Source organism: Sciurus vulgaris (genome assembly GCF_902686455.1).
Source record: "Sciurus vulgaris genome assembly, chromosome: 13".
Taxonomy (NCBI): Eukaryota; Metazoa; Chordata; class Mammalia; order Rodentia; family Sciuridae; genus Sciurus; species Sciurus vulgaris.
Genome location: NC_136474.1, coordinates 34,699,117 through 34,713,104, shown reverse-complemented (window position 1 = coordinate 34,713,104; position 13,988 = coordinate 34,699,117).

The window sequence follows — 13,988 nt, the reverse complement described above, 5'->3', positions numbered from 1 at the left end:
TCCCACAGAGACCACATCCATTCTTTCTTCCCAGTGAATCTGAAATCACTTAGGCAACTGCAAGCACAGGATGGATACCACCAGTCTTCTGTTTCTGCCAGAACACTGAAACACTGAGAAACTGTCAACATGACCTCCCAAATGGTGTTCTCTGATGGGGAAACTCCTCAGGAACTTCTGTTACTCTGTAATTCCATTGCCTTTGAACAGAACTATAGATTCCAAATACAGACCTGCAAAATTTCTTCCTCTATAGGTTTTCACTAACGTCATCTCTGACCAAGAATTTACAGAATCACAAATTTTAAACATGAATAAAATGCTGCCAACCTCCAGTGAGAGAGATTTTATTTGTCCAGTTTTAGTTATTGACAAGTCAAATGTATGAATGTTAAATTTTATTTCATTGCAGACAAAGAACTGAATTCAAGATGGTTGGCCACTTTGGAAACACGACAAAGGCCTGTAGCAAATGGACTCTAGGAATGAAATAAACCAGCAAACAGGCATCTGGACTCACATCCAACTTCCAAGGGGCTGTCCAACTAGCATATTATTCTACACATAGCAGGTAGTGTCAAATTTGAAGAATTTGCTTTATTTTCAAATGAAACAAGGTAAGAATCATTGAGAGATTTGTTTTACAAATGAGATTCTGGCAATATTTTATCGTCTGGGAAGGTTATATTTATTCCTTTATAGTTATAATGTTTTGTTCCTTAAAATGTGGTTAAGTCCTCAAATGATATTATACATTTCTGAAACATAAAAGTGTTAATGTTCAGTGAACAGATCTTAAACTGATGAACTAAGTAGAAGATTTCATTTTGAAAAGAATTCTAAGAAAAATACATTTTCTAAGACTCAGGAAATCAAGCTCTGTTATATATTCATTATAGGGCTAAAAAAGGACACATTGCTTCAAACAGTTTAGAATCTTTCAAAATATATAACTAAATCCATGTTTGAGATACACACAGAAACTAATGAAACTACTAGTAAGAAACATTGAAACATCTGAATTGAGAAAATTGTACATTTAATCATATTTATATCAGAATAATCCATAATGAAAAGTCTTATTTATTATATACATCAGCATTTTCCAAAGGATGCAGTTGGTAAGACTACACATTTCTTACCACTCATAAGCAATCCATTGTTCTTGTTTCATTTATTTTAAAGACATCTGCCAAGCATGTGTCATTGGTTGAGTCTCTCAGATTATCCATCATGATAAAAGGGTCATAGTCCTTTCATTAAAAGGAGTGGAGCTTACTCAAGAGTTCCTTAAGTCTATCTGATTCAGCAAGAAGTCCCATTCTCCATAATTACAAATTTATATCTATTAATATTTCTACTGTACTCCCTTGTAATGTCATCGAATCATAAAATGAAGCAATATGATCATGGATCTCATCTAATATTCTCTATTGGACTATTTGGCTTTTTATAGTGGAACTTATACAGGGTAAGTTTGGGTTATCCCAGAAACAGGAAAGAAATTAGGAAAGATTCTATACAGATAATGTTTTACAAAGAATAGTGTATTCTTTTGTTGTTTTTGTTTTTGGTACTAGGGATTGAAGGCAGGGGCACTCAACCATTGAGCCACATCCCTAGTCTTTTTTGTATTTCATTTAGAGATAGGGTCTCACTGAGTTGCTTAGGGCCTTGCTAATTTGCTGATGCTGGCTTTGAACTTGTGATCCTCCTGCCTCAGCCTCCCTAGGTGCTGAAATTATAGGTATGCTCCGCTATGCCCAGACTACTAGTATCCTTTTCAAAATGATTTTAATATGGTTAAATTAAGTGATTACTCCTCAATCTTTAGAAGTGGTTGTAAATTCTGAAAGCAAGCATTCATAATAAATAGCCATTTATTGTGCTATGCTGAATGTGTTGTCCCTCAGTAGGAATTCATAGTTCAATAAGCTGTACAAAACAGTAATGAACAGTTTGCATTAAAGCAACATTCCCATCAGTCACTGCACATGCATCTGGCACATGTCACCTCATTGATTTGTGTGTCCAGTTTTCATGGCAGAAACCCAGAACTTTATCCAGAAGAAGTAATCCAGGGGATTCAATCCAGTACAAAGATATTTATAGTCACCTGAATTTTATTTTATTAAGATTTACCTACTGTAAATCTCATAAACATTTCAGCATTTTTATACATAGCAAGAAACAGAAAACAAAAAGGAGATAGTAACAAAAATACATTTCCTTTCTTTGCAAAATTTTTCACTTCAAAACATTTTGTTGCAAATAATTTGTTTTGTTTTGTTTTGCAGTACTAGAGATTGAATCTAGGGTCTAGTACAAACACATGCTGTACCACCGAGCTATGCCCCAAGCTCCTTTTTAATTTCATTTTGAGACTTGGTCTTGCTAAGTTGCTGAGTCTGGCTTCCAACTTGCAATCATCCTCCTTCAGACTCCTGAGTATCTGAGATTATAGATGTGTAATACCATGCTCAGCTTGAAGTGACTTTTTAAATACATAGATGGAAGACTCTCTAAATGACATTTAGAATCGATTGCAAATTCAACTTTGAAATAGACTTTTAACATAGGTTTCACACTGACTTCAAAAAATCAGGCACGCCAGAATACAATATGGAGTTGTAAAATATGTGATGCCATCTTCATACCCCAAGGGAAAAAGCTCTTATGCAAATAAGTAAAATCAAAACAAAACAAAAACAAGGAGGCATTCTACAATGTTATCTCTAAGAACAATTCCCCTTCATAGACTACAATGCTATTGACAATTTCAAGCACATTTACTTCTAAAGAATTCTCATAGGAAGAAATTCCTCCAAGCTTCCCCAGACACAGCTACACTTTCTGTCCTTCTCACCACCTGAACAGTATAGCATATCCAGTTCCAGACAGACCCAATGGCTTCCCCCTGTATTCTCTAAGGTTGGTCACATTCATAACCAATGTTTTGTAACACAATTAACTATAATTATTTCTGGGGCCAATGTGGATTGCTGCATTTTCCAAATAGGTGTGGTTACTCAGAGATTTGCTAGGGTGTCCCTCCCTGAGCTGAGCTGTGATATCCAGAACACCCCATCTCCCTATAAACATGTGGCCCTGCTTCTCACACTTATTGCACCACAGTTATGCAAATGACACAGGTGAAACTAATGTCCAGAAAGGTATAAAATAACACTGTGCCAGCCACAGTAAATGGGGAGTAAAAAAGCTAAGTTCTCATCTAGGAAACATGGCTGGGACAGCCCTGCAGTCCTGAACATTTTTGTGCATTAGCTTTTCTCACCCTCATTCACTCTCATTATGTCAGCAGTTATTCTTTTCCCCTTTGTCCAGTACTTGAAATTGCTGCTACCTGCTCCCTCATGTTGTCACAATCTCTATCATTTTTTGCCAACAACCACTTGTATAGACAGACATCTATCATCTCAGAAATCCTCCTGAAACATTGCAAGCAAGACCATCCCACCACCCTTTTATATTCCTGCCATAATTTGTTGCTAGGAACACTTTACATACCTATTTCCAACATCAAGAAAATTTTTAAGAGGTGTAGGAATTTCCTTTGTACACTGTGGTCCCTGGAGTGAGAGAAACTTTCCACATTCCAATCTATGACTTAGGCAAGTCACTCAGTGTCTCCAAACATAAACTTCCTAAAATGAGAATGAATGTTAATAATATTGTAGTGAGGAGTGAATGAGTTACAATATTAAAACACTTTACCTAATTCCTATTGGATGACTTTGATATTGTTTTTTTAAATTTTTATTTCATTATTATTACCAACTTAACTTGATGATTTTTATTTTTACTGTATGATTGTCAACTTAACTTTTACTTGCTAAATTAAGTACACACAATTCTGGTACATTATTATCAGAGTTAAGATATTAATTTTCTAGCACAAAAGGTAATGTTTAATACATACCAGAGATTTACAGTTCTGAGAAAAAAAATGAATATTCCTTCAAGAAATTTTTCAAATTGCTTTTTTAACATGATATTTAGTGGTTTTTACTAATTTATTTTGGTGTTAAAGGATTGTTTTCTGTAATCCCAGTGACTGCTGCTTTGACTGTGAACAAGCTGCACTAATGGAGTTCTTCAAAACTGACTTTGTTCTCTTCACACTGCCTATGCACACCAGCTCTTTGGTACTGGTGTTTCCAGTCCTTGGGTGAAATCTAGGGTCCCCATGGCTTACCTGTTCATGTTCAGATAATGAAAAATCCACTGGTTCTCTCCAGGGACAAAATGAAGTCTTGTTACAGTAATTACACTGCCAGTCCCAGGTTAACAGTCAAAACACAACACTGCATTAAGACAGGAAGTTTCTCTCTCAGGAATAGCAGGGCTTGCTGGAATCCTGCAGAGCCAAGCCAGCAAACAGCAGGCAGACTTCTCCATTTGCATTTGGTACATCTACCTCTTCTGCGACATAGGCCTGGAGATCTTGTCTTCTAACCACTTCAAGTCCACCAGCCACCATGGGAGTAAAAGAGCAAGAAAATATCACTTGATGGGTGTTTTTCTTCCCTGAGCCCACAAGGATGCTGTCTGGAGTAGACATGAGTGCAGAGGGGGCTCTTTCATGGCCATTCCCTGTGGTTTCTAGGGCCTTGCTCATGTACTTCCCATGGCTGGTCCTCACAGTTTCCCCCTTGACTTCCTCATCTGGTAGTACTCTTGCTGTGACCATCACTCTCCTCACCCCAGGGCTCTCAAGATCTGGTCTAATTTTTGGCCCTGTGGTGGGAAGCAGTTATTCACAAGGCAGCCTCGCTGTGTTTCTGGATTCTTCAGCTCAGTCCACTTCTAGATGGCTCAAAAATGGTCAGAAAATAGTCTTTGAGTTCCCCCAAATGCCAGAAGGAACATAGGCAGGTTCTCACAATTAGTTCCTAGATGGCAATTGTTTTAAGAAAACTGAGAACTCTTAATTTAGCAAAGCTTGCCTACAGAAAGAAAGAAAAGATTTCTAGCACAGGTGGCACTTGGGACCAAAGACTGTTAACCCTCACCATCACCACCTCCATAGATAACACTCACTGCCAGGGAAAAGGAAGTGCCATATGGAAACCATCTGATTGGCAGTAGTCACCATTTCTGACCTAGATGCACATGGTAGAGCAGTGTGTACCATGTGATTATCTGAAGCTGCACTGCTATGATTGGCTGAGAATTAGTCGCTTGGTTACGAGTGCATTCCTACCTTAGATTGGGTTTCAATTTGTATGCACAGAAAGCTAGGTTACAGTTCACCATAGACACAGGCCTCTTTGGGATAAACTTTATCACACAAGTAAGGAGACTGTTTTAGGACAAACTTATTTCAATTTAAGACTTAGCCCCATTTTGCTCATATTTTTAAATCTCAAGAGAGTAACCAAAACCATGAGTGCAGGGCTGGAGACATGGCTTAGTGGTAGAGTACTTGCCTAGCTTGTGTGAAGCACTGGGTTCAATTCCTAGCACAACACGTAAATAAATAAAATCCACTGACAACTAAAAATTAGTTTTTAAAAAAGAGAAAGGAATGTTTGAAAAGAAAATGAGTGTAGACAGTGACACTCTCTTCTACAACCATCAAAATGGATCTGCTTGATTTCAGTACAGGCTTCACAAGTGCACAACGTCAAGTTAAGTTAGATGAGCTGGGCATAGTGGTGCCTGCCTATAACCTAGAGAGTCAGAAAACAGGCAGAATAACAAATTCAAAGCCAGCCTCAGCAACTTAGAGACCAGAAGCAACTTAGCAAGATCCTAATAAAATATAAATAAAAAAGAACTAGGGATGTGGCTCAGTGATAAAGCACCCCTTGGTTCAATTTCCAGGACCTCCCTACCCCCAAAAATAAGTTAGATGGCTTGTAGGTTTTATGCCTACCATCACAAGACCACTGGATGTGCCTGGACTGTATGAGTGTTTAAACTTTGAGTACGACATGATAGTGTCCTATACAGCCTGGGGTTGGTCATGTGTTGGTTTCTCACTGTGTCTGGGTGACTTGTCACGGGTGTCCCCAGAAGTGCCATGACTGAGCTATTCCAACTGACAGAGGAGCTGTTGTATTCCATTTGCCTGGAAATCTTCAAGGAACTGGTCACCATCCCTTGTGGCCTCAACTTTGTCAGTTGTGCCTGGAGGAGACATGGGCCATCCAAGGAAAGCCATACCAGTGCCAGCAGTGTCGTGCTATCTCCCCAGTGCTCCTGGAGATGAAGAACATGGTGCTGTGCATGGTGGTGGACCAGTTTCTATAGGCCTAGCTGAAGCATGTGCCCAACACAAACAGGATGCCAGTTCCCTGGCCCCCAGTCCAGCCACCCAGCTGGTGTGTGACCACTGCCTTAAGGCAGAGGCCCTGAAGACTTGCCTGAAATGCATGGCCTTCTATCAGGAGCACTTATGGCCACACCTTGAGAGCCCTGCCTTCTAAGACCGGTTACAGTTATGGGTTTGAAACCTGCTGAGCCACAAATGTTCTCAGCCATGGAACTTATTTTGCCCCACACATGATGAATGTATCTGCCACATCTACCTGGTGGAGCACAAATCCAGCTTTCCAGTGTCTCTGAGTCAGGAGAATAAACTGAGGCATAAACTAACCATCAATGGAGCCTCAAGAGCAGTGGAGAATGTAAAACCCAGATAGCAAAACTTGCAGGAGGCTGACAAAAGGAAGATGGAGCAACTGAGACAGGAATACATGAAAACAAAAGTTCCCATTGTTACCTCTGAGGCCAACTAGATAGGCAAGATAAAGGAAGAAGAGAAGAGGGTCATCAACAATTTTGACTCCATTTACCAGGTTCTCCTCAAGAAGAAAAGTGAGATCCAGACCCTGAAGAAGGAAATCGAGAGCTTAGTGAAAGGGAAAGAGTTTGAATTTTTAAAGAAAGCATCAAAACAGCAAATAGTCTCAATGAAGCCAGTGTACGTCCACAAGGTGGAGCTGAACCACCAGCTGACCACACATGCACAAAAAAGGACTGCATAGTATTTGCGACAAAAGAAAACCTCTATTCCAAAGGACTTTTCTGCCAGGGCAAAGTTCCTTGCCACTGGCAGCTTAATAAATGTGCTTCCAAAGTCCTCTCAGCAATTCCTCATTTCTTGCAGGTGTGGTTAGTTTGCCATTTGGTTTTTTTTGTTTTTTTTTTTTTTTTTTATTGTAAACAAATGGGATACATGTTGCTTCTCTGTTTGTACATGGCATAAAGGCATACCATTTGTGTAATCATAAATTTACATAGAGTAATGTTGTTTGATTCATTCTGTTATTTTTTCCCTTCCCCCCACCCCTCCCACCCCTCTTTACCCTCTATACAGTACTTCCTTCCTCCATACTTGCCCCCCTCCCTAACCCTAACTCTAACCCTAACACTGACCCTTCCCTCCCCCCCATTATGTGTCATCCTCCACTTATTAGCGATATCATTCGTCCTTTGGCTTTTTGAGATTGGCTTATCTCACTTAGCATGATATTCTCCAATTTCATCCATTTGCCTGCAAATGCCATAATTTTATCATTCTTTATGGCTGAGTAATATTCCATTGTATATATATACCACAGTTTCTTTATCCACTCATCAATTGAAGGGCATCTAGGTTGGTTCCACAGTCTGGCTATTGTGAATTGAGCAGCTATGAACATTGATGTGGCTGTATCTCTGTAGTATGCTGATTTTAAGTCCTTTGGGTATAGGCCAAGGAGTGGGATAGCTGGGTCAAATGGAGGGTCCATTCCAAGTTTTCTAAGGAATCTCCACACTGCTTTCCAGAGTGGCTGCACTAATTTGCAGCCCCACCAGCAATGTATGAGTGGACCTTTCTCCCCACATCCTCGCCAACACCTGTTGTTGCTCGTATTCTTGATAATCGCCATTCTAATTGGGGTGAGATGGAATCTTAGGGTGGTTTTGATTTGCATTTCTCTTATTACTAGAGATGTTGAACATTTTTCCATATGTTTGTTGATTGCTTGTAGATCTTCTTCTGTGAAGTGTCTATTCATTTCCTTAGCCCATTTGTCGACTGGATTATTTGAATTCTTGGAGTAGAGTTTTTTTGAGATTTTACTGGTCAGTTAGCAGATGAAGCCCACCAGCAGAGGAGCACAGGTCTATTTGGGCCACCATTTCCTCCTTGCTTCCTGGTCCTGCATCATAGGCTGTAGGTTCTTGAAAGGAAACCTTTAAGCCACAAGGCCACTCTTATTTGGTTATAACTAGATACTGTCATTGGCAAGTTCTATAGAGGGGTACCCACAGCCCCTCATCAGCCTGTGCTCAAAGGGAATGATTGACTGAGACCCCACTTTCAGCCCCTCTGCATGGGGGTTGCACCTTTTCACCATGGACACCAGGTCCATAGGAAACTGAACTCTTAAGGGCAAGGAAGGCACTAATGCCACCTATTCACTAACAATGAGAGATGAATCAAATTAGAAAACCTCTGCCCAGCTAAGGGTATAATAAATAGAGTGAAAAGATAACTTAGAGAGTGAGAGAAAATCTTTTTCAGCTATTCATTTGACAGAGGAATAATATGCAGAATATATTTTTTTAAAAACTCAAAAACTTAACAACTAATAAATATGTAATACAATAAGAAATGGAACAATTATCTGAATGTACTTCACAAAAGAAATACAAATGGCCAGTCAATAAAAGAAAAAAAATGTTCAACATCTTTATCCATCAGGAAAATACAAATCAGAACTACAATGAAATTTCATTTTACCCCAGTTGGAATGACTATTATAAAAAATAAATTAAAAAAATAACAAATACTGGTGAGGATATAGAGTAAAAGGAACTCTTTTACACTGATGGTGAGAATGTCAATGAGTATAAACTCTATAGAAAACAAGATGGATCTTGCTTGGAAAACTAAAAAAAGAACTATCATATGATCCAGGTATTCGACTGCTGGGTATTTCTCCAAAGTAAAAAAAAGCCAGCATACAAATTGATACCTCAATGCCCATGTTTATTGTGGCACTATTCACAATGGGGAAAGATATGGAATCAGCCTAGGTGCCTGTCAACATATACACAATCTTTAAAAAAGTATATATACTATATGGAGTATTTTCAACCATAAAGAATAATATAATCCTGTCATTTGTAGGAAAGCTGATGGAACTCAAGGACATGGAGTTAAGTGAAATATGTCAGACACAGTTAAGGAAGGTATAGCCTGTTTTCTCTCATATACAAAAACTAGGGGTGAAAAAAATATGTCGTGAAAGTGGAATAGGGACAACTATGAACCAGAAACAGTTCAGGAGGGACAGAGGAGAGGGTGAGAGAGGGCCAAGGGGAGAGTGGACATGATCAAAGCACCTACCAAAATGGTTCAATGAAGTCCATTAATTTGTACAACTAATAAATGATAATTATAATAAAACATATATGCATATAAGGAGGACACAGACACACATATACAGAAGGAGATCATATGAGGACACAGAGAGCATACAGCAATCTATAAGCCAAGGAGAAATTTCTCAAAAGAAACCAGCACTAATGATATCTGAATCTCAGTCTTCATTTCCAGAACTGTTAATAAATATTTTTTTTTTTTTGTTCAAGCAACCCTGTCATGGAACTTTGTTATGACAGCCCAAGCTGACTATGACCTCTGTAGAGAGGTCTAACCAGAGAAAGTGGACTCTTTCCTTCTCTTACAGCAACACTTGGCTGAAAGACAAGGTCCCATATGAGTCTGTCACTGTGTCCAGAAGTAACTAACACCATTCTCATTATTTTAATGCTTTTGATGAAATTGATTAGCACTATCCAATTGGAAAACTGAATTCTAGAGTGGATACAGATGGGAGAGTTCCAGAGTGAAAAAACATTAAGATCAAGTAGAAAGTATAGGGGTGCAAAAATTAGTAGTCAAAGTAAATAATATTTAGTGTATTAGTTCCAAAAAGCCAAATTAATGCCAAAACTATGATAAATTCCAAAATGTCAAAGATTTAAATAAAAACAGGATCTCCACGTATGATATTCAGAAACTTAAACCAAGAATTGCACAGACTGCATCCAGTGAGAATTGATGTCATCTGTAGGGCTAGATTCAACCCAGAAGGCTTTAGCTGCAAAGAGAACATGGAACTATCAATGGTGCCATAAAAGAGGTAGGGGTAGGCCAGCAAAAAGGGGCCATTCAGGATTCTTCATCAACCACTATAGAAGTATTTCAATATTGTAACAATCTGTCAGGAGCTATGATCTGAATAATGGTCTCTGTCACGTGACAGGAGCATGCCTGTGCTGGGAAGTCCGTGTGCAAAAGCACTAGTTAAGACTGACCGGATGCTATGGTGACACCCTGCTAAAAAGAGATTCCATGCATGCCACGGCACTATCAGTCTTGACCCTGAATTCAGGCACCAGCTTCTGGGGGTAGAGAATTATGAGTGCAAGTTGATAATTATAATTGGATTGCCCAGCACTTTGTCTTTTATCCTGCATGCTTTGAAGAAACTTTCTCACAAAAAATCATTTTGATGTTAAAACCTATAATAATAAACAGGCTGAGTTAGCTCTGGGTCATTATATCTCCATAAGAGTATAAAAATCTACCTGGTCTCAGCTTTCTCTGTGTGTATGTCTGTCTTTTCTAATCCCCCATTGCCCTTCATCAATTTTGGAATTAACTGATAGAGCCACACTCTTTGGAGCCAAGAAACACCAGCCTACAGGTACAGGTGGACTCAGTAATTTCAGAGCTCTCTGATGTAGGTGATATTTATGTCTGAAAAAAATGTGTGGTCCCTGTATAGCTAAGGCATCCTTGAGGCTTAGCCCACATAATATTTGCCTTTACATTCTTATAGTAGGGCTCAGTGCTTTGCCTTCATGCTTGTTCTCTAACTAAACTAAACATCTTTCTCTCCATGTAACTTGAACATTTTAAAAAAGTATAGAAGGACCCATGAAAAACTATTTTTGAATAGAAATGGTCTTTCATGGGCCATTTTCACAATTAGGTGAAAGATAAGTGTTTTCCTAGAGACAGTTTGTGGTCCCTCCAACGTTTAAAGAAAAAGAAAGGACGGTATTCAAATTTTAAGTCAAAATCACCATATCTTGGAATAAATGGCATATGCAGAGGGGTTGTTGAAGGGCCTTTGAGGCAGGGAAATTTCAGAGAGGTGTGGGCAGTGCTATAGAGTCCATTTATGGACCCATGACAGCAGAAAGATGGTTGCATCTCCAGGTATCAGGGGCAGGGAAGGATGTATTCCTGGGCTTTGGCCTGAGGTAGTCCTGGAAGAACTGCTGCCACCTCAGCAATGGTCTTAGAAAAACTTCAAGAAAGACAAGAAAGGCCATGGAATGAGCACCCTGGTCTCTTTATCCTCTAGTTCACTTCTTCCCAGCAGTGCTTTCCATTGGCTGAAGGTGAATGGTAACCAGAGAGGTTCATGGATCTGGGATGATGGAGGGTGGCATAAACTCAGGATGCTGCTGAGGGATGACAGAGAGAAGAGTCCATCAAATAGTGCGGAGTTGTGAATGTCATGTCATATGTATATATCTACATTGATGGTCTGATGACTTTCAAAATGCTTCCAAATTAACCAACACCACTACAGTATATGTTAAGAAAGAAGGTGTTGAATGACTCTCAGTGATAATTTTCTATCTTTTCCGTACATCATTGTACCAGTTTTTCTCTAATGGAAGTGCCTTTCTGTGTTTAGAATGTTACCAAGCTCAGATAATGGTTAAGAGAATTTGCAAGATGGTAAAGAGAAAAAGCAATAATATAAACTCCATGTATCTCATATGGAAACATTGGAAGTTATGAAGAGGAAAGTTTAGGAAGAAGATGAAAATTATGAATTACAGAACACCAAGATGAATAATATAGATATTGGAAATTATTTCTCAGCAAAATCATTTATAAGAATTAGAAAGGAAAAAAAGAATGGCCACTCAAGAAAATTATCAAACTGCTTTTCTTGAAAAAGAGTCATAGCTAGCAGGCAAAATAACATTCATGTGTCCCTTGAGCAGTGTTAGATCTGAAACTCTATCTCTGCCTTTATATATTGACAGAGGGAGTAAGGCTTCTCTCCAGGACAGAGGTGTTTAATCAATAGTCAAGTTTTGATGAAACAGTCCTCTGCTGTCACATGTATGATGAAGGACAATGTATTAAAAACAAGTCCAAATAGAGGACCAACTTAATTCTGATGTTAAAATCAATCTCTTTGGAACAGAGATTATGGTTTGAAAGAAGAGAGAGAGCACATTCTTTGATGTACTGCACATTGCCTGCAGTACCAGTCATCATCAGCAGATGTCATTTCACACAATGTGTGATCTTTGGCACAGTAGAGTGAGCAGAGAAATCTGTCCAGCTGAAGCTGGATGCCAGGAAAAGATTCAGGGAAGGTGAAAAAATATTTTAACTTGCTCTCTGAGATTCAGTCATCACAAATGAAGAATTAAATCTGGCCTTAGCACCATCCTTACTGATTCATTAGTAGACAAGAGCTGGTGGCAGGGACTGGGAATTATAAACCTGCATAAAGTGTAACAATAGCATTACATGGGTTGTCTGCATTATCATGTTTATATTCATTTTATTAGAATAAATTTTTCCACTTATAAGCATACATACACTTTAGTAATGGTAAACTATTTGCTAAGACTTTATATTCAAATTCTGTAAGTCTTTATATAAAGTGTTTTCATAGTAGGAACACGTCATTAGACACTATACAATCTGCTGGCTTAGTGCAACATAAAAATGCAAGATTGCCATTATGAAGCATAACAGAGGAGAGAAAAGGGAACATTAACATACAGACACCACAGTATAATGCCATCATATGGTATATTGCTAGTGTGTAGAATGAATAAAGTTGAAATTGTTTGAAAAGAGCCATTCAGTGAGATGACTTTTGTAATCCAGCCCCTATACGTGATAATGTTTGATTGTTAAACATGTTTTTAAAATTATTTGTATGGGGCTGGAGAGATAGCTTGAGTTGGTTGAGTGCTTGCATAGCATGCACAAGGCCCCAGGTTCAATCCCCAGCACCATAAAAACGATTAACTATTATACAACTTTAATTATGATAACCAAAACTGCATTCAGTTTAATTTTCTTCATCTGTTAAGGCTGTAGTCAAAATCCAGAATATGTACAAAAAAAAGTATGTCATTTTGAACAGAGAAAAAAATAAGAATAATAAAATAATGAACATATTAGGATATTTAATAGGAGGAAACTAATTAATGTTCTGCACCTTCAGAGGCCCAAGAAAATTGAAAGATTTCTTAGTAAGCTTTTGTTACTGTGACAAAATACATGATAAATCAACTTAAAGGAGGAAATATTTGAATAAACCAAAACAATTCTTGATCACTAAACCAAAGATATACTATACAAAGCACTCAAAAACAAATCCCAGAGCTCTCAAATTGGTGATGCTCTCCAGAAGAGCAATAAAGTATGTATAAATTAAGAATGAATTAAATCTCAGAAACAAAACAAAATGTCTCAGAATAGACATCTCATAACACTGAACAGTCTGGCTGACAGAATGTATTGAAAAACAAAACCCAGCATATGCTGTTTGCAAGTTACTCATATTAAATGCCATGACATCCAAGACTGAAAGCAAAAAATGAAAAAACATAACTTATGCAAATGGAGTAAAAAAATAAGGAATAGCTCTTCTCATGGCTGATAAAACAGGTTTTAAGCAAAAATTAATCAGAAGAGATAAGTCACTACATGCATTTAAAAGGAACAGCCCAACAAAAAGATATGATAGGAAATATTTATGCCCCAAATGTTGATACACTTAATTAAATGAAATAAACACTTATTGACTGTAATTCCCAATCAGACCCCAATACAATGATACTGGGTGATGTGAACACACCCATACCATAGTAGATTAGGTGATCCAGAGATAAAAGTCAATGAACACGAT